At 43.0% G+C, this 23,427-nt stretch overlaps 1 protein-coding gene across 4 annotated transcripts in view; it reads left to right on the top strand.

Moving 5' to 3' along the window:
* Positions 1 to 337: 337 nt before the first annotated feature.
* The window catches only part of HECW2 (HECT, C2 and WW domain containing E3 ubiquitin protein ligase 2), a 330,879-nt gene continuing 307,789 nt past the window's right edge, over positions 338 to 23,427 (top strand). For 2 of the 4 annotated variants that reach the window (XM_019492110.2, XM_019492111.2), the window contains exon 1: positions 338 to 661. The gene's annotated coding sequence lies outside the window, so the exon portion shown is untranslated. Of the gene's footprint in view, positions 662 to 1,023; positions 1,849 to 15,572; positions 15,748 to 18,202; positions 18,389 to 23,427 lie in introns of those variants that run through there. The other 2 variants (XM_059727231.1, XM_059727232.1) reach the window with 2 other exon arrangements.

The raw sequence follows: 23,427 nt of genomic DNA on the forward strand, positions 1-23,427 counted from the left end.
CCCAATAAGTCTTAATCTGCCACTGCACACTGGGCTGCCAGACTGCCCAAGGGGGGGCGGGTCCCCGAGCTCGGGGCTGCCTGTGGCAGACCCCCTTGCAAAGGAGAGGCTCAGAGGGCTCATTCGGGGGCCCGCGCCCTTCTTTGGTCCCAAAGGTTTGAACAAGTGCCAGCGCCACCCGCACGGGAAGGCCCCAGGTGCTGCGACCGGCCCGGGCACGGCCCCCGCAACACCGGGGCCGCCTGTGGTAGCGAGAAAGGCCGCCCCGGGGGGGGGCGCAGCCCAAGCCCTCCCCGCGCGGAGCTGCCACCCCGGCCCCCGTCGCTGCTGACTCAAGCCGGCGAGCAGGGGGCGGGAGCGGAGAGGAGGGGCCGGGCCGCCCCCGGCCTAACCGCCAGCTTCGCTCCCGGTGCTGCGGGGGGAGGAGGATGCCGGCGTCGGGTGGCGGTAGTGGCAGCAACAGCAGTAGCAGCGCCGGGGCGCGGGGGGCCTGAGCCGGAGGAGGGAGCTCGCCGCCGCCGGTCGAGGCGGGGCGGAGGCAGTCGCGGGCACCGCTGCGGGCACTGGACGCCTCCGGCCGCCCCTCGGCTTCGCCGCCAGCATCGCCCGGCCACAGGGAGGAGCCGACGCGCGGCAGCGGGAGCAGCGGGGCCCGCCCGGGGTAAGCGCGAGGGGCCGCGCGGGGCGCGCCGCAGAGAGCCGGCGAGGGGGCCCGGTGCGCGGCTCGCTGCCGCCGGCGGGGGCTTTTTTATCTTTTATTTTATTTTATTTTATTTTGCCCGTGGTTGTTATTGCAGCCGCCCGCGCTTCGTCCCTGGCCCCTACCCGGCCGCGGCCCCGGCCCCGGGGCGCCTCGGCCGCGGGGAGGGCAGGGCAGGGCAGGGCGGCGCCGTGGCAGGTGCGGCGAGTGCCCCCATCGCCGCCGCCCCCGGCCCTGCTCCCCCACGCGCGGGCGGGGAAGGCCCCACGGGCCGCTGTGGCAGCAGCGGGCAGAGCGGCGCCCGCCTTTGCAGCACCCGCTGCCGGCGCGGGGATGGCTGCAACGCCAGCTGCGCCACGCATCTCCATCGCCGACTGGCATCATCCGGCGGGAGGGAAACTTTGTCTTAAAGACCGGCAGCACACGGCTTGGTACACCCCTCCCGGGCAACTAGGCCCTTTGCTTGCTTCAGGGACCCTCCTGTTCCCCCCCCCCTCAGGAGATCATCTGTCACTTTCGCGCCTGCCTGGGTCTCCCTCCCCTCCCAGTCTGAGACTTGTTTGTTATAAGGTGATTTCCCCCCATTTCCCATCATTCCTGAGGGGAGGAAAAAAGGAGTAGATTGTCTAAAATCCTGACCTGCCTTGCTGCCCATAATCATTTTTCTTGTTCATTATGTTTGAGGTGCTTAGAAAAATAAAGGCCACCCCCCCTCCCCTTCTTTGTATTCTGGTTGCTCTCTGGCTTGTTTCCTTGTATATTGTGGAGACAATTTTTCCTTGGCAGTATTAATTTTCTCTCCCCTCTTTTGGGCAGATGTCATTCCTAACCAGGGAGGTATTTTGGAAGGGAAAAAGAGCCACTTGTTTTTCTAAGAAGCTTTATTGGTGCCTGTGAACTATAGGGGTGTTTTTAATAGGAACAATAATAGTTACATAATTGACTCTAACACAGGGTGGATATCAATGCTTGTGCACAAATACAGGGCAGACAGATGTCAGTCTACACAAAAATTCCTATTTTACACAGGGATGCTTACACAAAAGTCCTGAATATCATATGCTCTGGAAACACCCGTTGGCGGGAGTAAGGACTGGAGGATTTGGCCCTTATTTACTTTATTTTGGAGCAGTACTGAGCTGAATTCAGTGAGTTTCAAAATGTCTTTCCTTTTCTGTTTGCAAAAGTTAAATGGACAAAAGAATGGGTACCTATTTCCAGGGTGGAGATTGTAGCCGTGTTGGTCTAAGGACATAGGCAGACAGGGTTTTTTGGGTAAATGTGATATCTTTTATTAGACCAACTCAAATAAAAGATATCAGATTTACCCAAAGAACCTTGTCTGCCTATTTCAGTGGAAATTCCTCATGGCTCTGAAGAACAGAAATTCTTTGCATGAATAGATGAGATAAATTGTTACTAACACATGTAGAATAGCCAAATGGACATTGTTTCAGTTGTTAGATTATACCAAAATATTTGGAAATGTCTCTTACTGAATTATAACATATCAATGATATACATGACTGTAAAATACTGTTATTTGCGTATTGAATAATTAATGCATATGAAATAATTAATGTTCCTCTTACAATTATCGCCATTGTGTGACATCTAATTCTAAAAAAATATGTCTGTATAGGCTTTATTTTAGCTGACCAGGTAGGAAAATTGATGCACACAATTTAGCAAATATTTTTCCTATTTAATATTTCAGTGAGCAGGATTCATGTATATATTGGACTTTGCACTAGGCCCTGGGATTTCATGGCAATACCTGTAGTTAACTAGAAGCTATTTTTTATTCTTCATAATAGCCAAGCTATGCAGTTAAAGTTTAAAGGCCTTCAGTCCATTTCTCCTTTTCAATTCTAAATAGCTTCATTGCTAGATGAGTTTGAGGCATGTCTTTCAGCCTAGCTGGTAGTTTTACAGTATTCATTTTGGCTTGGAGCCATGTAATGTCACTGCAAAGATACTCTGTCTTCTTTAAGGTCATATTTTACCATGATGTTGCTTATTTTTAAAGCTGATATTTTTCTCACAGAAATTTCCAGTTGTTTTAGACTTCCAGTGATTTTTTTCAACCCTGTTAAATTCAGGATGGTTTGTCTTTAAGAAGCTCAGTGACTCCTTCCAGTGACATTATGGTGGCTGCCTGCCAGGATAATATGCTATTTTGCCAGCTTTTCTGAGAAAAAGTGGGACAAATTTTGTTTTGTGTCATTATATAGCAATACCAAATTAAAAAGCCTTACTCTTCTACAACAGTATTTTTTTTACATGTAAAGCTTCTTTAGGATGCATATACGCAAAAATTCAGTGAAAGCAAAGCATGGTACAATATATGACATAAAAGTTTTTTTGAGTGTTGAACTAAAGAAACTGAATCTACAGATAATATTTTAAAATAATTTAAAATATTTTTCCTTGTTTTCTGTCTTAATCTAATTTAATGATCTGTGTTTTAAGAACCTGAATATCAGACAGAAATAGTATATTATATTTGGTCATTCTCATTTGGCTATAATGTAATTGTACTGTATAACAAAAATGATTATCCTACTGTGTATATTTATGTAAAAATATCTTTTAATTGACATAAATGGGATTTAAAAGTGCTTAAAATTAAGTATATGTTTTAACGTTTTGCTGAGTGAAAGCCATGGACCCTAGAAACTGTTCGGTATCATGGTACAGGCTGAAAAGATTACTTCAGCAAAGCCTGGTTTTGTTGATAACCTTGGTGTCACTTAGGCCTTGCCTATATGTAAACTTACTATGACCATAACATCCTCAGGGATGCTTTGCTGCTGTGTGTAGGCTGCCTCCATGACTGAGGCACTTTGGCGTGGCTATTTAACCTGTCTTTTATGTTGATTAGCCATCTCATTGTAGTTGTGTTGCTTTGAAATTAGGAAGCATTATACCTAGAACAGCAATGTGATTGAGGGCATTGTTGCCAGGTACCATAAATTTACTGTATAATCATTGTCTTAAAGTGCTGTTGTCTGCACATCTCTTGTTGTTAGTGTAAACTTGTTAATGAAATTGCAAGAGGAGGCCCTGGTTGAGGGATATTTCAAATACTTATGTACTAAAATAAAGTTAATTTCAGTGTCCAAAAGACAGAACTGCTAAAGAACTGCCTTAAACCCAATGAGCTGTCTGATGATACTATGAGAGGATTTGAAAATAGGCTATTGCCTGCAGTGAAATCATTGACCTCAGTGCTTTATGAAGGGGCGTAGGAGTCCTCAAACATGGCTAGGAAATTAGATTTTGCTTACAGTAGAAATAAAAGCCTTCTTCAAAGTATCTTGCTACGGTTTCAGAGGCAAGAATTGAAGCCCTGCTCTGGACTATTAGACACACGTGGGAATGGGTATATGGTCATTCAAGCTAGAGAGTCGAGGGTGACTAGATTTGATGCTATAACCACATCACTCACCTGTATGCTGTTGGCTGTAGACAGTGGCATGCTTTAATTGTAATAGCCCCATAGGCTGTTTGGCTTGGGTGGAACTTTGACTTTTTGATGGACAGTTTTAATAGAATTCTGAGCTGTTGCAAATTTTTGCAGTATGTGCACTTCTTGACACTTTTCAGCTAATGGGGTTGCATATTTTTTTGTCTGGTCATAATAGTGTCCTTGCAATATTGAGAAGTATGTGATTAACTGTGATTTATTTATTTTAATGTCTAAATTTAGTCTATTAGAGAGAAATGCCAGTTTAACTCCACTGACATTGAAACAGTATGTTTATGCTCAGAACACATGTGAGATTGACAATATTGTAGGCTTTCTCTGTTGCTCCACAAAAGTACTCAATTTGTGATCTGGAGAAGCTTCCTGTACTGGTCAAAGGGTGGTTGATTCTGTTTAATACGTGGCTGTTGTGCTGAGATTGCTAGCAGAAGTGACAGTTGTGGTGGACTTTCTGTAACTAGACCACAAGCCCATGGCTGGAGTGGGATGACTGAACTATTTCATAGATCACCAAGTAGCTACCAGAGGAGGAGGAGGATTTTTTGTCCTGAAAAAACTGGACTGGATTTAAACTACCAACCTCGATTTTAAAGGTTTCATATCAGATTATTAGTTCTTTAAGACACGTAGATCTAAATCCTCACAGGTATTTAGACACCTAATTCCCAGTGATTTCAATGGGAATAGAGCCCTGATTCCTTTGTGCAATATAATTTATGTAACTTGAAAAAGGTATTATGTTACTAATGGAAAATTACCAATATTATTTTCAGAGCACCTGGCTTAGAAAAAAACACGTAACTTTTTATGTGAGCAACCAAAATATAATGTTTTGTATTTGCAAAGCTGTAGCCAGTTCTTGAAAGGTATATCTTATAGGTTATTTTCTTTCTGGAAAAATTACTCCCAACTAATATGTTGTAAATTTTATTTTCTTAGCGCAGGGATGTCGAAGAAATGGCTTATGGGCTGGATCTGGCCCATGCAGCCCTTTCATCCAGCCTTTCATCCAGCCCTGAGTGTCTCTGACTGGCATGTTACATGCAGCACAGCTGGCCCTGGTTCTGCATGCTGCATAGAGAGCTTGCCTGGTGCAGGCCACAGGCAGTGGGGGGCCAGTTTGGGACATGTGCTACACACATGCTGGATTTGAGGCCAGTCTGAATCAGGCCCATAGACCAGCCACCCATGCCGGATCCAGCATGCAGGGCAGGCCTGGCGTGGGGTGCCACGTGCAATCAGTGCATATCCTAGATCTGTTCCATGTGTCATGTGCCCCACAGGGGTGTGAACCTGCTGCATGAAGTGTGAGGGGCCTGCCTTGTGGAGTGCCCACTGTGTATGGTACTCACACTGGACCAGTCATATGTGCTGGATTTGGTGCCAGTACAGATCAGACCCACTCCAGATGCCAGACCTAGTACTCAGAGCCTTTTTGCAGGGTCTGCTTGCTGTCAGATCTAGCATACAGCACACATGGCCATTTCAGGGTGTATGCTGCATATGGCATCTGCATTGGATCAGCCTCATGGAGCCAGATAAATTTGGCAGTCACCCCTGTCTGAACGCATTGATAGAACATCTGACTGGATACGTTAAAGGGTTGTTGCCATGCAGATCATTCTTACCAGGCATGCATGCTTTGGCCTTTTAATTCAAGATTCAGTGATACAAATATAATAATGTTATTTCTCGGATGTAGAATTACATTTCAAAGGAAATAGCATGTGCGGACACCTCTTGTTCATATCTGTCCAGTTTGTGGAAAGCTGTTGAATTTGCTTGTGATCACCCCTGCCTCATTATAGGATTAAAAATTGTGATGGATAAATGTAACTTGCTTTTTTGTTTTTCGATGATCTGTTGACAAGAAAGACTGCCTGCTAATTGCTTTCTGCTACTCTTTTTAATACAGTATTGTGAACTCAGCATTTATATGGCATTCAATTCTGTCATAACTCTATTATTTATAATAGGAAAGGAATGATGTTATAATACTTGGGTAAATGATGTAAAATGAATAACAATACTTAAATGAAGCATTTAAAAAATATTTGAAAACCTAGAAATTGTGGCTCTGTAGCGACCTGTACTTCTGAGAGATTTTAGTTTCACCAGCTCCAGGTCTTTCATGTGGCATTCTTGAGCAGTGGAGGGGAAGGGAGGGAAGAGAGAGATTGCTTTTTTTAAGATCCTTTAGCTGGAATGCAAGTCTTGTGTTACTTGGCAAAATCGTTCTGTTAGTATGGTCACAGTCTTGCACCTTTCCATATAAAATGCAAGTAGTATCAAAATGTACATGATTGATAGGTAGTCTTAACTTCTTGCTTTCTGAAAAAAATGTTGGTGATTTTTGACCTCCTAAATAGCTTGTTTATTCAACCTTTGTACTGCCACTGGAACATGAATGAAGGAAAAATCTTGGGAGCGGAGTAAAGAACAAATAGTTGTAAAGTGACAAATATCAATTGTGGTGTTTAACCTGTCGCTCTTGGAGTCATGCAGCCCATCATAAAATGAGGTAACAGCTTTTCAAGTGTTCTACAAGTGAAGCTGCTGATATTTAGCACAAAAGTGTTGGTCTCATATATAAAATAGAAAGAAAATCCTGTGTGATATTTTAGCTGTGCAACCTCTGATGCCATTGCTTGTACCTGTTCATATTTTATTTTTTTCACTTGTGTTCAACACAAGGAGAAAAGTATTGGAAAGCAACACCAGGTATTTGGAGCCCACCCATTAATTGCACATAGGACAGTTAATTGTCTCATTGTGTGCTACCGTGTTGAAAAGGAAGTTTCATATCTATTGGCTAGGATCCAGTTAAAAATCATATCGCCCTGCAGTTTAAGTGCATCACAGTCAATAAATATGGCATTGCTAATTTAAAATTTCCCTGTATACTAATATTGTAATTGTATAAGCCCAAAGAATGCAGTAACATTCCTTTTTCTCCAAAAATTATTATCAGCATCTTAAAAATATCACAAAATAATGTTGCAAGTCATCCTTGTCAGATGAAGTAACCACAATAAGAAAAAGGCATTGTCCAGATGAGTGACAGCTCAAGTCTACATTCCTTATAGTTAGTCGAGTGGGTCAACCATAGCTTGCTGAAAGCAATGAGATCGTTTAGCACTGTATAAGGAAAAAGTGATCGGATACTGGGAGCGGACATCCTGTCCCATATCTGTATTTTTTTTTTTTTTGGTAGTTTGTTTGTTACACACGAGCTGAGAATTTACAGCAGTTCTGAATACTGCAAAACAATATAAAAAACAAACATTTATTTGGGTTAAACTTCTGGCTTTGGCAAAATGTCATCTCATCGCTGGGTGCAACTCAGTCATGCTATGGCCAATTGCTAAACAAGTGTATGCAACAGGCTGGGTGTTTTTCAGTCCTAGGTTATCAAATTTCAACTTTGACAGCTATCCTTTTTCTGTTATACATTTTTACTTTTAAATCTATCTTAGGACCACTTCATTATTTGGTTCAGCAGATTAGTAATACCATATTTTCTCACATACAATGTGCTCTGTGGCCAGGACCAGGTCCAACAAGGCATTTCCCCTGGTGGGGCTGTGCACCTCCTGGGTTAGATGGAGGTCCTGTAACTCGGCTAGGAACCTATGTGAGCAGTCACACCTGGCTGACTGCTCTTCCCAGCAGATGTCCGGATAGTTTAGGTCACCCATGATGACCACGTCCCTTGACTTAACTGCCTCTGCGAGCTGACCTGAGAATTCCTGGTCCAGCTCTTCCCCCTGGTTGGGTGTTTGTAGTAGACCCCCACCGTTAAGTCCCTCTCCCCCCGATCCCCTTGTATTCTGACTCGAAGCTCTTCAGTCTGCCCCTCCTTAAACCCAGTGCTGTTTGTTGAGGATGTGTATTGCTCTTTGACGTAGAGCGCCACACCCCCAGGTTTCCTCCCGTTTCTATGCCTCCTGTACAGCCTATAGCCCTTGATGTTTACCGCCCGGTTGTACATTGGATCCCACCAAGTTTCAGTGAGCCCCACTATGTCTGGGTTTGTGTTAGCTAGCAGGAGGGCAAGTTCCTCCTGCTTGTTCCCCATACTATCAGCATTAGTGTAGAGGCATTTAAGGCCTCCTGAAGGTGTATGCACTGTCCCCTTAATCCCAAGACTATCTGGGCCCCTGTCTCTTACCTGGGTTTTTCTTGTGCTTGTAGCCTGTCTTGGCTGGGCTGTTCTTGTGGGTTTCTCTTGGTTTGGTGTTCCGTGGCTTCCTCCGTCCTCATCCTCCCCTTTCCCTGACGAGCCTAGTTTAAAGTCCGCTGGAGGAGATCTGCCAACCTGAAAGAGAACACACGCTTACCTTTGGGGGATAGGTGAAGCCCATCCCACCTGAGCATGTATCTTGTTCTGAAGTATGGGTCGTGGTCCAAAAAGCCAAAGCCTGCCTCGAGACACCATTTCCAAAGTCGCAAGTTGTTCTCTCTGATGCAGGTCTCATGGCGTTGTCCACATCTGCTCTTGTAGTAAGTAACTGAGTAGCTGCAGCAAAGGAACTAGGCCTATTCATTGTTCTGCTCTCTGAGTTGCACGCAGATTTTACTTTAGTTTTTGCTTGGTAAGTGGCAGAAACATCTTACTGCACTTCTCACATACAGTGCCCATCACAATTTCTAGCAGCTTTGGGGCAAAAATTGTGGGGTTTTTATATGTGGCAAAATACAGTAATACATGCTTTTTGCTGAGCTGGGTCAAATCCACTTCAGACTTATAGTGATAGAAAGCTGTTGCTTTTTAAGAAATGAGAGAGAGCAAAAATCACAGAATGTAGATTCTCTGTGCTGTTAAAAATGGAACTACAATCAATTGTGGTTGATTGTACAACTACAATTTTGGATTTTAAACTTCATTGCAGAATAACAAGGAAGTTTTTTTTTGCCTCCCTGCCTGCCATCTGACACCTCCAGGGAAGGAATTCTACCTGATCAACACATCAAAATGCTGCTCAACACAACTCACAAAGACACTCATGGACCCAGAGGGACAGACTTCCATCTTCAGCTCCCTCTGTGCAAAAATGAAGTTTATTTCCTACCTATGGGGACTTTTTACCATCTTGTACCATCTACACTTTTCTCAGAGCCTGACGAAGGGACTTTAATCCCGAAAGCTTGCAGAAAAGGACAGTTTTCTTGCCATTTTCCAGTTAGTCTAATAAAAGGTATCATTTTGGAACCAAGAGTTCTAGTTTTTTGTATAACTACAATCAAGTAAGTTTACAAATGGAAAATAAAGTGCAATGGAAAAATTGCATGCATCCAACTTTTTAGACGATTACTATATTAATAAGTCTAAATAAAATATAATATGAAAAAGTAATTTATAGAAGGCTCACATTACATCAGCTGTTCATATTTGTGCTATATTAGTACAAAAAAGGATGGGCAAATTATAAAATGAGTTTTGGCATCACCTCACAGGTCTCCCACCAGGACTATGCCCAGACAATTTAGCATCTTTTAAAAGATTTTTTAAAGGAATCCGGTAGTATTCTAATTACCTAGAAGCAAGCTGGAGAAAGTACTGTCTTTTTGATAAGGAAGCAGTTTAACCAATGCCTCTATATTGTTTCCTGTACCTAAACTAGCATGCTGCAGACCCAAGTGTTTCAAGTAGTGTCCAAGTCTTCCCAAAATTAGCTAATGAATTGCAAACTTCGGTACCAAAAATTAAAAAAAGTAAAGTAGCTGTCAGAATTCATAGATGCTTGGTACTATATCCAAATCATCCACTAAGCATCTATACTATATATTTAAGATTTAACAGTATTTCTTTTAAATTTATCTTTTAAAACGTATTTTTCTGTCCTGGAAAAAAGTGGCTTTCAAGCAAAGTGTAACCCAAACCTAATCCGGTGTTTAAATTGGCCTTTAGTTATTATAGTGTCATTGAACTTGAATAAGTATTATATACAGAGGTGGTATTATGCAGCAATTGCAGAGTTTTCATTATAAACATTTTGGTCTTGAGAGAGACTCCTCTTAGTCACAGTGGAAGAGTTCTTCAAATAGTGGAAATTGTCATATCTTGACTAGTTTGTTTACCACTGAATTAGTCACACTAAACTGCTAAGTCTTTTTTTTTTTTTTTACCAGGGGTTAAAGATGTTTGTTTTTCTTAAGCACTGTATGAAGTAAATTGTTGCCTGGCATTAATTCAGCAGGGACTTGCTAATAAATATATAAATAAGGTCAGATTGCCAGACGTGGAGTTTTCAGACTTGGCCTATTACTAACTGAATCTTAATCTTATTGTCCTTAATTGAATTTTTGTTTGTTTGCCATATATAATTAGGTCAGGTAACATTTTACCTTGCTACCACCATTTTTCTATTTTTAACCAGAGATCCTGGCTCTTGCCAGAAGTCTGCTTGATGTCTAGTTACTCTTTTTGTGTGGTAAGCTTATGCCTTCTTACATATACCTCATTTCAAGAACTGTGTAGCAACTTGGATTTCCAGCCAGAGTAAGTTAAGTACTCAGGCAAGGGGTTTGATTTAACTTTTATAAGCCTTCTTTGATTTATTGAGGTTCAGCTGTTGACAGAAGCACTTCAGCATAATGAGATAAGGCACCCACTAAAATAATTCCTTGTCAAAGCTCCATGAATGGGAAGCAGTAAAGGCTGTATTATTTCACAACTTGTAAATGCATGTTCCAGATTTAAAAGGAAGAAAGTATTATAGGTTGAATTTTTTACATACACTGCTTGTGCCTTTCCCATAATCCATCAGCCACCAATGTTGGTTGTAGCCATGTTGGTTTAAGGACATAGGCAGGCAAGATTCTTTGAGTAGAGGTGATATCTTTTATTAGACCAACCAAAGCCAGTGATAGTAATAAAAGGTAAATTAGCACTTGTGTTTCCTGCCTTTGTAGATTTCTTTTACATCTGTTGATTGTAAATCTGTGTGCACAAAGAAAGTCAATAAAAAAAAGTCAGAAACAAAATAATACATGCATTTGTTTCTTCTGTTGGTATTAATTTGTTATAAGATTCTTGGTTCTGCCAAGGAAGAACTCACTTACTCTTGGAGCTCTTTTCTCCTCGTGTAAATGGATCTTTCCATTTTTTTTCCTAAATAAAAGTAACACTATACAGTTGAAATATAGTAATTTAAAACCATTAGAATGTCTTTGCCAGTGTTTGTGTTTTTATAGTGACATTTTCCTGTGTTTGTAAAACACACCTTTCTTTTCCCTGTTGCTGTATGAAAGGCTAACACAAACAATAAAGGATACTAGTTGGCTGGATAGGGGGAGCACACGCATAGCATATAATAATATACACAAAGTCCTGTCATACGTGAAAACTATCAAATTAGAAAAAATGAGAGAAGTATTTTTTTCCGCTAGCCCATTTTAGTCATAGTAACTGAGGGTGCTGCAAACAATTGCAGAATGTGGAAAAAAAACTCTAACAGGTAAGTGTGATTTTTAATTTGATGGCATTGCTTTAATACCAAATGAGACCTTATTCATTTTGCGTGCGAATTAGAGAGAGCATGCATTGTTTATCCATATACTTTTTCCCCCCTAAAAATAGCAGATGCTTATTTTCAAAAATGCTAATGCTGCAGAGCTTGATATTCCAAAATGCCTCAGAAATAAGTGAAGCATGGAACTTGTCATGTACATGAATTGTATTGCTAAAGGGGAAAAAGTGTTGGCTGGAGCCCCATCTCTTGTACCAAGTGTGTGATTCAGAAACCAAAAAGCATTAAGCCAAGAGTAAAGTATTTTTTTTGTCAGCCAAATCCGTCTAATGTAATCCAAAATAAGAATTTTGGATCCTAATCTTCAGGCTTTACTTGCCTGAGTAAGGATTACTCAGTTTAACTAAGACTCTTTATTACTAAGATTCCTTTTTGAAGCCTAAAAAAAAAAAAAAAAAGAATTGCAGTTATTGGACCAGATCTTGTACCTCTTATTCTCATGAGTTACTTATTCCCCTTTTTATTTCTATACAGTAGTGATCACCAACCAGATCTTGGGGCCTCTTGCGGTACATCTCAGAGCCCCTTGGAGTCTATCTGGGGGGGAGAGGCGGGGGGCTGAGTGCCTGCATGTCTGCACGTGTGCCCCAGCCCAGCAGGTCATGTGGCAGGAGGGAAGGGGTGGATGCTAGATCGAGGCCCCTGAGGTGAGGGACAGTGCCGCAGAGGCAGGAGCAGGGGTAAGTTGAGTGGGGCCCTGGCTGGGTGGGACTTATCTGCTGGGGACCTGCACCCCCAAATAATATTTTCTCCCTTTGCCTTGATCTGCACCCCCCCTTCCCTTCTCACAGACTTACCTGCTGGGCAGGAGCTCATGGTAGATTTTGGGTTGCTTTTAAATGCCAAAGGTGATTTCCTACTTTGAAAGGTTGGAGACCACTGCTATACAGTATTCATTCAAAATATATTTTAATGCACATAGTTCATTGGAATTCTTGGGATAATGGGATTTTTCATTTCTGGAGAGGTAGTTTAATTCCAATTTAGACTGTGGTGCCTAAAAGTTATGCCATCTAACTGCAGTTGTGTGAACAGTCGAAAAGAAATGAGTGGTCTGAATTGAATTCTCTGCTTGGAAGATTTGGGTTAAAAATGAGACTGTTTGTTTTACGTTGTCATTTTTTTTTGTAATTCATGTCTTTCTGTGGATAGCAAGTTTTGGGCCTGATTCTCAGTTCATAATGGAGTTGTGCTTATTTCCAGATGTTGGCAAGCAGGCCAAGTACTGTTCAAATTGTAAACCAGATTGGCAATATACATTATGATTTGATTGAATGCACCAGGTTATGGTCCCTCCCCCCTCGCATCGTTTTGTTCTACCTTTTCAGAGAATGGCACAGTCTGCTTCCAAAACAGGAAACTTGAAATTTTTGTGAGATATGGTTTGCTGCTTTGGGAATTAAGCAGAAAACCCAAAGAAATTACATTCACACAGTTGCAAACAGTGCAGTGCAAGCTATTGTATCTAGTGAAAGTGTTTTATAATATTCATAGTCTACTTTAGAAAAAATAAAGGTATAATATCTTCAGCGGAGAAGTCCTATTGGTATATGTTCTCTCATACTAACTTTTAAACATTACAGTTTATCAGGACTAGAATTACATATAAAAATATACATTTACTTTTTTTTATTTCTGTAGCTCTTGGCTAAAATGTCAATACCATATGTGTGTTGTCATTTTACTTGTCTATCAGCTGCAATTGGCTATTGTTGATATATAATCTGTGGAGCATAAATATTCTGCGGGGCAGTTGATTTACAGTAGTTCCCCAGCCTAGATTTCATCTACAGGTTATTGTTTAAACCGGTGGTATGAAGCATATGGCTCATGTAGGCATATCATATGGCTTGCAGGGCTAGTAGAGGGGCTGGGAATTGGAGGGCACTGCCACCTAACTAGGGCATAGAGCCCTGTTGGGCATTTATGTTGGCAGTGGGGGTCAAGTGGTGGCTGCATTACCCACTGTCATTCACCCTGCCTCCATGTCCAATCTGTCAGGAGCCTTGGCTGGGGCCAGGACATCCCTGATTAGTAGCAGGAATTGGGCAAGGGGCATAGTGTGTATTTCCCCCGCTCCCCCAACTCCAGTTTTGTTTTACTGAGCATATGTAGTAAACTCTGAGATCACCAGCTGATCATGAAGTCTGGCCAGGTGTGCCCAGAAACTCTGCTTTTGTGCAGCTGTGGAACCTGGGGGTGAACACTGCTGCTGTTCACTTTCTGCTCCTTCCCCCTCCCTGCTCAGTTCAGCAGCAGAGGTAAGGTGGGGCTGAGTAGCAATGACAGCTTTTGCTCTCTGGGCTCTAGAGCCTCGCAAAAGCAGCAGCTCTGGGAAGATTTTCATACTGAAAGCTCATGTGCAGCATCCAAAGGGGTGTTGTGACTGCACTGCCTCACCTCTCCCCCCCTCGCCCCCTTGATCCTCCCTGGGCATGGAGCATATGGACCGCTGTCCCCTGTCCAGCCAGTCCGCAGCATTGAAGCTGCTGCCTTGCCATTCAGCATCACCAATGCTGCTGCTGTGGCCTGGTGGGTTGCAATTCCACATGCTGTGCTCCAGGGAGGGAATAAAATGTGAGCAGCATCCATCTGACATTAAGGAGATGGCAGGGAAGAGGCAGAGATTGGAGAGTTTTGGGAGAAAAGACAGAGACCATGAATGGGGGGGAGAAGCAGGTGATAGGGAGAAGTGTGGGGAGCAGGTGGCAAGCAGGGTGCCTGCCTCCACCTGGCCACCAGACTCCCCTTCCCCCCCCCCCCCCCCGCCACCCACTGCTTCCCTGATTTGGGGGGGGGGGGGGCGGGGGCCGACAACAAATTTAAGACAACACTCCAATTATTAGATTGTATACCTGTAAAATTATAACAAATGCATACATTTTCCCTTATGTAGAATCTAATTATTGAGGTGGTTGTCTTAAATGTTGGGTTATGTACAATTTGAGTTTAAAAGAACTATTCCACAATTCTGAAGACATTAGATTCCATCACCTTTTAATTATTTTTTAAATTTCATTCTTCATAATTTCTTTATCATCCCAGTTGTCCTGAAGTATTTCCTGTTTCACTGAAGGAAGTAGAGAAGTTTTTCTTCCACCGATTATCCTTTTGCTTTTCCTCTTCTGTTATTTCATCATTTTATTGTCTCCCTATGCCTTTGGTCAGGTTTTCCACTCTGAATTAACCACTCTTCTGTTTCCTCACATTTTGCATCCCTGGTTGTCTGTTTTCTGAGGACCTCTCTGCTTCTGCTGCTTTCCCTTCATTCCTTGCCACCACCCTTCAGATCTGTGAATTAGATGACTTGGATCAGAACACTAAGCCCAGCACTAAGCTCTGCCCCACTGATTCTTCTGTGCTGGCCTCTAAACCCAGACCACGATACTACAGCTAATCAGTAACAATGTCTATTGAATGCTGAACTCTCCTTGCTCTCTAATGTCTCTGAATAGATCTCAGATGTGTGGCAGATAACATTTGTGAAAAGTTAACATTAATTTTTATCTGCAACAGGTGAAACATGCCCCAGCAGCCTTGTTTTAAAGGCTTTTTCTGTATATGCATTTTATCAGCTAGGGCAGTAGTTTTTGGTTTTTTAAAAAACAAACAAACCACAAAACAAAAACTTAATAGGGTGCTTGCAGAAGTAAAACACCAGTTTGTTTGGTGTTTTACTTTAAACTTTGTGCATTCCCATACTGAGCCTTGTGCATGCCCAGAAGAGGCAGCACATTACTTGAACCTAGTTCACCTGGTGCCTGTAAAGATTGGATGCTTAGTGGGACTGTTTGATGCTTCTATCTAATTGCTGATTGAATCAGCTTTAGCTAAAAGTGCCAAAAAGCCCCACTGAAGTTCCTTGATTTTTACAGACATTGCAGAGCCTGGCTGAAGCGCTGCCTCTTTTGGTAAAGCAGGTTTTTTCTGTTTGTTTTTTTTTTTTTTTTGTGTCTGCAAGCAGCCATAATTACCAAGAAAAGCAGCCAAAGAAACTGAGAGGAATATTCATTAAAAGGGCATCGGTGAGATGTTTGTGTATTCATTGTTAACAAAAATCTGTTTCAAGTGTGCATGCAAATATGAAAGCTGTTTCTCAGCTTAAAACAAACAAGCTGATATATAAAACCAATCTTTAGAATTTTTTTTTTAAATGAGGCCAGAATAACATTTGTCATGGTGGTTGGCTATAATGTTTGATTAAGTTAAGAAAATTCACTCTTTCAAAGTAAGTGCTGTTGAGTAATAGGTTTCAGTGACTTATTCTTAGCACTAGATTTACTTCACATGTATAGTGTGTAAGAGGGCCATTTATAGCAGGGAATAACCTTTTCTATTTATATTAGAACAGTGGTACTCTGCTAGAGCTCCTTGACACAGGAGATACTTGCTCTGGCTACTGACAAAGTCATCCCTCTTTTTTTTTTTTTTTTTTAAAAGAAAGAAAGAAAGAGACAGTTGTATGCAGGAACCTTTTTTTTTTTCCCCTCATGTGTTTTGTTGCCTTTGAATACTAGGAATAGCCTTGGAGCGTAGGAACTCCACTGCAGCAACCTACCTTTAAGTAACTGAATCTAATAAAATGCAGAGATGGGTCCAAGTCTTTAAATGGTGATCCAGACCCAGACTTCATCAGTTTTAGTTTGGGTCCGTATCCAATATTTGTTAGGCCCAGTACTAGTGAAAATAATTTAAAAAGCAGCCTTGTACCACATTTGATTTAAAGTCTTTAATTTCTAGCAGCACATTCAGTGTCTCTTGCATTCTGTTTAAGTTGTTATGCAGCTCTTGCTGCATCTGCGGGTCATGCAGAAACAAGTTTTCTGCAGAATTAGGCTTTTTTCTACTCATACAACAAATTAGGTGTCTAGTTCATAAAGAATAGCACTTGATTTTTTTTTCAGAAAGCTATGAAGGCAATCAAGCAATGTCAGGAATGGTGGAAGTTTTAGCAAAATCAAAATGAAATACGTTTTTATGTAATATTTGACATTAAGGTTGGGTATTTGTGTGGTCAAAAATACTTTCTCAGTTGACCAGTCAAGTACTATCAGATATTGGTCAAATACTATATGGTAAGAGAAGAGCCAAAATCGTAACTCCAGCAGCCCCACTTTGCTTAATATGGGAAAGGAAAAGGAGATTGGAAGAGCTCAGAAGAGAGGAACAGGGCAGAGGGTGCCTGTTTCGACAGATGGACAGACCTGAGCCCTCACTCTATGATGCAATAAAAAGAGCAGGCTGCCACATACACAGGGGTGTTGTTGGCTTCATGGAATATTTGCCAGTTTTGACTGGTCAAATAATCGGCTGTCAGTTGATCAGTCAGTTGGAATTACTTGATTGGTCAAATGTCTAGCTTCCCTACACTGTTTGTTGCAGTTCATATGCTCTTGCCTTTTGTTACTTTGGCCATCAGCTGCAGGTAATCAAGATCTGATTATGAGTTTCATGGGCCTCCGTCCTCAGAAGAGTTTAAATCTATTTTATGGAAAGGTCCTTAGAGAACAGTGTATCCTGTGAATAACAAAAGAAAGCCTCAAAGAGTCCAAATTTACATATGCTATATGTGGGATGTGTGTCCCTTGCTACTTCAGTAATCACAATTTAATTTGAGACCACATAATTGGGTGCTAAACAAATGAACCGTTAGCAAACTGACAGTGTCCACAAGGTAAGACAAAGTGCATGTATACAAGGTGAAGAACACAATGGAAGATTGTGTAGAAAGAGAAGCCACCAAGACATTTGTAAAGGTTAGGCAGATTCCCTACTAACTTTATCAAGGACTCTTATTTGTCTCACTTCTGATGTTTCCAGTACACCATGATCATTGGTGCCAAATACCAAATTGAGAGTTAACATGACATCTTCATGAGTGACTCATTTGTCTATAGTTTCCTGGGCAGAAACAGCTATATATATTATTTTCCCCTTCCTCCTCTGCCCCATCCTTTCCTGCACCCTCATAAAAAAGTTCTTGGTCTTTATACAGGAAATGGTTATGGGTCATACTCCACCCTTTCATATTGCAGAAAAGGGTTTGTAAAAAGCTGTGTTTAAATTGGTCAACATGAACTTTGGCTCATCAGAATGAGATAGGAGCTCCAAAATGGAGGGGCTTTGCAAGCCATTGAACAGGGCCATCCTGTCCTGCGAAACCTGTGGCTGCAGGGGGCCCCCTGCAGCCATGAACACTCTGGCGCCACTCCAGGCCCCTGTTGCCACTGCTGCCGGCTTCTGTGGGCACTTGCCACTCCCTCTCCCGATGGCTTCTGTGTCAGGGGGCCCCAAAACAATGTGGGCCAGCCCTGCCATTGAACATGGATGCCTTGAAGAGTTGTAGGCAGAAAGGAGGCCTCTAAAGTTGCCAGCTCCTCATGCATTAAGGGCCATAAAGATTACACTCTGCCATTGAAATTAATCTGGTTTGAGAAAAAAGGCTACTACTTGATTGACATAGAGTGCTTCTGTTTACAGGAATCGTAGGCATTTTGGAATAGTACGTGAGGTTTTGCACTAGTAGTCTAAGCAGTTTTATGTTTGGGAAAAAACCCAAAAACGAAGCCACTAGAAGATGGTGCTACAAAAAGAAAAAATTGCATCTAATAATGAAAAAATGAAGAACAGCATGTGGAACGGTTAAACATTGAAAACAGAAAGCAGGTAGGCAAGAGATGGCAAGACAGGTCTATAGAATTTGCTGTTTTTGTTAGTGTTGGAATGATGTAGCTATGAAGAATGCATTGCATTTGAAAGCTTGTCCAAGTCTATCCCAACCAAGCAGCTGGTCCAATAAGAGAGATCACCCACAAAATCAATTGGTTTTATTAGAATACTTGCAATGCAAACAAGCACATTCACCCTTTTTATCATTTTCCTTGACAATATTTTACTATATTGTTATTTCTCAACCGTTTTTGGCTTGAGGCACCCCTTGCTAGAATTGAGGCATCCCTTGGAAAATGCCATCTCTTAGTTTTCACTCGTTTTTTGACTATGGAAAAATAATAGCGGATTTTTCTATTGCAAAGTACTCAGAATGCCCCCAGGCCAGAATACTTAAAAAATAATTCATTCCTATTTGAAATCTCTGGGTTTATTTTATAAATTTGTTTGCCCAACTTAAAGTTGTAACAGTGTGGCATACCACAACACCCACAAAAGGATCTCAAGGCACTATAGGGTGCTCTAGCACCCTGGTTAAGAATCATTGTGCTAAAGTTTTAGGAAATGTAGTCTTGTAACCTTTTTCAACAACACTGCTCTGAATCGCAGTATTCTAACCCTGTTCCTTCTTTAGCCACAGTACATTTGGAGTACTAGTTCTGGTCTTTAGCAGTAGAAGAGCATTATAGTCTTAAAAGTCTAGTGACTTGGGTAACTGGATCTTCTATGCCAACACAGATAGATTTTACATTTTAAACAGTGGCTAAAAAGGCATTTTTTTAAAAAGGTTTTTATTTTTGTATTTATCAAATGATTTATCATTTAAATTAATAAGAATTAGGTATCACTTATTGAAATAATTGTTGACCGTGTATCCCCAGGTAAATAAGGAATTTGTGGGCATCTTTATGTGCTCTGGGGGTGGAGGGGTTTAGTTAGATAAAGCACTGATAAAGCACCCACAGTGTCTCCTATATTTAGCATCCTTCACTTTAAAATGCTAGCAGGGGTGCTTTAACTAAAGTTCTTTCAAGCTGAACTTGCACGACGCCGAGGCTGTTGGAGCATGATAATTAGCACACTCCAGCAAACTTGATTAATTGAGTCTGCTCTGACACACGCTAATTAACATGCATTGGAGCAGGTGTCCAGACATGTATAGTTTCTAATTAAGACATTTTAAATACTTTTGGAGAGATGGAGGACTGTTGCAGTTGATTATCCTGGAAAATGTATGTAACATACTATTGTTGTTTAGTAGTAAAGGAGGTCATTGTAATCCAGGGTCCCCGATTCTTTTTCATTGACACAGATTCACTGCAGGTTGACTTTGTTAATTTAATTATAGTACTGTAAAGAAGTGAGGAGAATCAGTCCCAAGAAGTGGGCAAGGAAGATCTTTCTTATATACTAGAGAGATCAGAGTAACAGGGGGCTTTATTGGGCCTGTCTGTCATTGGCTTGCCCACCTGTTTCTGGGCCAACCGCCTACCTCCTCACCTTGATGATATATAATTATGTTGTTAATTAGGCAGGAGACTGCCCAGTCTAGCCGCAATGCCAGGGGGACGCTATCTGCAGCTCCGTTCCTCCCTTACATCGCAGCCCAAGCCTCACAGATGACATCCAGAGGACACAGTGCTTCCAGCCTACAGCCAGACCAAGCTTATCCCTTGTTGTCAGGCCTCAGACACATACACATTCATACCATCCTCCTCTCAGTAGGGCCTCTCGCACTCTACCCCCTTACAGGGTCTCTTCCACGCATCAATAACTTGTGCCACCTTGCTCCTTCTTGGAGCAGGCTCCTTCGGTCATAGGCTTTACCCATCACACACCAAGGTGGCAGACATACCGTCTTTTGGACCTCTCTTGTGACCCTCACCAGGGTCGCAGCCAGCCAATTACTTGACCCGCGCCAAGCTTGCCCTGGCCCCTCCAGGGCAACTCCATATACACTTGCACACATATACTGGGCTTCTCATCTCTGCCCCCTCACTGGAGCCATGGGGCTTCCCTCCCCAGTGGGGGCTCAGGTGGCCATAGCTATGCCTGGCCCCATCTGGGTTTTACACCCTCCTTAGGGTCAGGTGGCCATAGCTGTGCCTGGCCCCCTTGTACTCAGTGTTTTGGGGGCTAGGGGTTAAGGCACCCCAACCCACCTTACACCAAAGTAGTAAATGGTCTGTTATTTCCTGGGGGCTCCCACACCACTGGGAACCCCACCAGGCTGCTCACTCCCAGTAGGGTGCAGTTTTAGGTCATGCCCAGGACCCTCCATACCATCCTCTTAAGATCCTGCCCTTACCTCTGAGATGTTGTATACAGCTAGGGAGTATTTCTACCAGCACCGAACTGCTCTGTTTATATAGGTGGCCAGAGTTCTAAAATGGCCACCACAATCAAGCACCAGGTGGCTGCTTGTCTCAGCCCTTCAAGTGGCAGGCATCAAGAGTGCCCTGCCATAATCAGCATGAGATATGCCAAACATTTGGACGAAAACGCAGTGTTACTCAGAGGCCAAGTATATTTTTGTATTTAACCATGCATTTGAAATATTGGTCCATTTTATAGATGAATAAAAATGCAACATTTTAATGCAATCATTTAAAAAAAACCTGTTTCTGATGGTTGAAATAGCCATTTTGATTATATTTAACAAAGTGAGGTAGAACAGCTTATTCTAAGTTCACAATAGCTTGCATTCCTGAATTCCTATTTTCTGTTTCATGACAGGATTTTTATGTCACAGGTTATCTAGATTTTTGGTGTGTGCATGCGCACCCAGATACTTTATGGTCAGTTTTTATGTTCAAACAGCAAAATATGTTTATAATTCTTCCACAAGCATATTTTTATTTCTCCCAATTTTTCCTTTGGATGATTTATGCTTATTAATATTTTATGAGAGCTTATTATTGGATCTTTCAGAATTAATGCATTTTTATTAGAGCTTGTGGCACATAAGGGGACAATCAAATATTGATTTTAATTTTTTTGTTTATTTACTTTGATGATTTCAGAGGATGGGCATATGTGATCCTTGAGTTGCCACAATAACTTGATGGTCTGCAAAATGCCCAGGAAGATGTATGATAGCACAGATAAGAGTTCATTAGAAAATACCTAGGACTATTAATTGTTATGTACTATTCTTGCTCCCCAGACAGGCTGCATAAACTACTTTGACCAACTCAAAGACATGTAGTGAGAAAAAGAACTCTGAGATGTATGTTAAGGCCAGCTACCTAAGCACTGGAAAGACGGACTTTGGGATTGTGGGGAAGTAGTTTGAGCCTCAGGTTAAGTACAGACATTCAAAAAGCCCCTGGCAGAAAGCGCTGTAACTATCATTCTTTAAGTAAAGTGCTGTAAGTTAGAATGTGTTCCAACTGAACAGATGCAAGCTATTCAGGGGGCTGGTGCCTGCCAGCACTGGCCAAAGCCTGTTGGCCAGGGGTGCTCTCTCAGGACTCTGAGTAGGCTGCTGGAGTAACTCTCACAGCTGCACTAGCTGGTGACTGTCAGCAGGGGCTGGGGGGACAGAAGCGGGGGGAAGTGGAGCTCCTCTGCTGTGAGAGTCTTCCCACAGCTTGCTAGCTGGGGTCTTTGGGGCGGGGGCTTGGCAGGTCCCTGCAGCAAGGGGGCTGGCTCCCTTCCCTCCTGTCCCAGCCTCTGGACAGTAGCAGCTGCAGCAGAGCTGCCTGGTCCTGCATTTCGCTGCACTGGGAACTAGGGCTGGGATTTGGGGGAGGGCACCCCTGTACCACATGGACCCAGGCTGATTTCTTCCCCACCCTCATCCCCGCCAAACCCTGAGCCAACAAGCTGTTGGAGGGCTCTCTTCCCCACCCCGGCCACAGTTCTTGTGGTGAAGAGCCAGAGCAGCCTGCTTTGCAGCTTCTAGCGGCAGCTTCCAGGTTGCTGGGGAGCGGGGTGTGTGAGTTGAGCCCCTCTGTTGTGTGGACCCAGGCTGGCCTGGCCCCTTCCCCCCAGCCTGAAAGCAGCAAGGTGTGGGGTGGGAGGCAGCTCATGGTAGGGAGGCTCCATTCATCCCTCCCACTCCTGAGCGACTTGGCAGCTGCAGCTAGAAGCATGCAGTGTAGGGCTGCTCTGGCTTTTTGCCATGCCAGGAACTGAGCGGGGGGGAAGGAAAGGACCTGGACTTCCCCCCTAGCCCCTGAGCCAAAAAGCTGTGGGGGGGCCCTTGTGGCAGGGGGCTCCTTTCCCCTTTTTCCCCCTCCCCCCACCACTACTGACAGTCGCTAGCTGGTGGGAGGACAAGGATAGGGAGAAGGGTCATTCCAGCAGCAGCTACTAGGGGAGAGACCCCAGACTTCTTCTCCCATAGCACTCCCGTGACCAGGCTGCGTGTGTTATGGGGGCAGAGCCACTGCGGGGCCAGAAAGCCCCCCTTTCTTCACCCCCTCCCCTTGGCCAGGCTGCGTGTGGGGCTGGAATCAGAGGCTGCCACTGGCTGGTCAGTGAGGCCAGAGGGGGTGAGGCCAGGCTGGCAAGCTGGCAGAGCAAATTAGCTCTGCCTGAGGCTAGAGCAGCCCTGTGCAATGCCACCTGGGATGATGGTGATCACGCTCTAAGTTAACCTTCGATGATTTCTGGCACAGGCATTCCATAAAATGCTCTAACAAAAAATGCTTTAGGTTAGTATACACCCATCCAGGGTTACCTTACAGCAGGATTCACCATTTTTAAAGTGCTTTATGTGCCATGAATGTCTGTTTTGTTACAGCTGTAATGTGCTTTCTTTGTGCTTAAAGTGCACTAAGTGTAATGTCTGTACCTAGCCTCAGTCCTCAGAAATGGAGTTGTCTGGGACAAGCAGTGCTGGCAGGTAACAAAAAAACACTATAGGTAACAAAAAAATCTTTACTTTTTGTTCCTATTGCTGAGATTAAACAATACTTAGTTTTAGAAAGGCCATTTTATGTTACTGTACTCACACACTGCTCTCAGTTTTTGAAGAGAAGACTCCAAGGGCGTGGCCCAAGTCAGGCCTGTGTACATAGCTTGCCATC

This window comes from Alligator mississippiensis, chromosome 4 (assembly GCF_030867095.1).
Source record: "Alligator mississippiensis isolate rAllMis1 chromosome 4, rAllMis1, whole genome shotgun sequence".
Lineage (NCBI taxonomy): Eukaryota > Metazoa > Chordata > Crocodylia > Alligatoridae > Alligator > Alligator mississippiensis.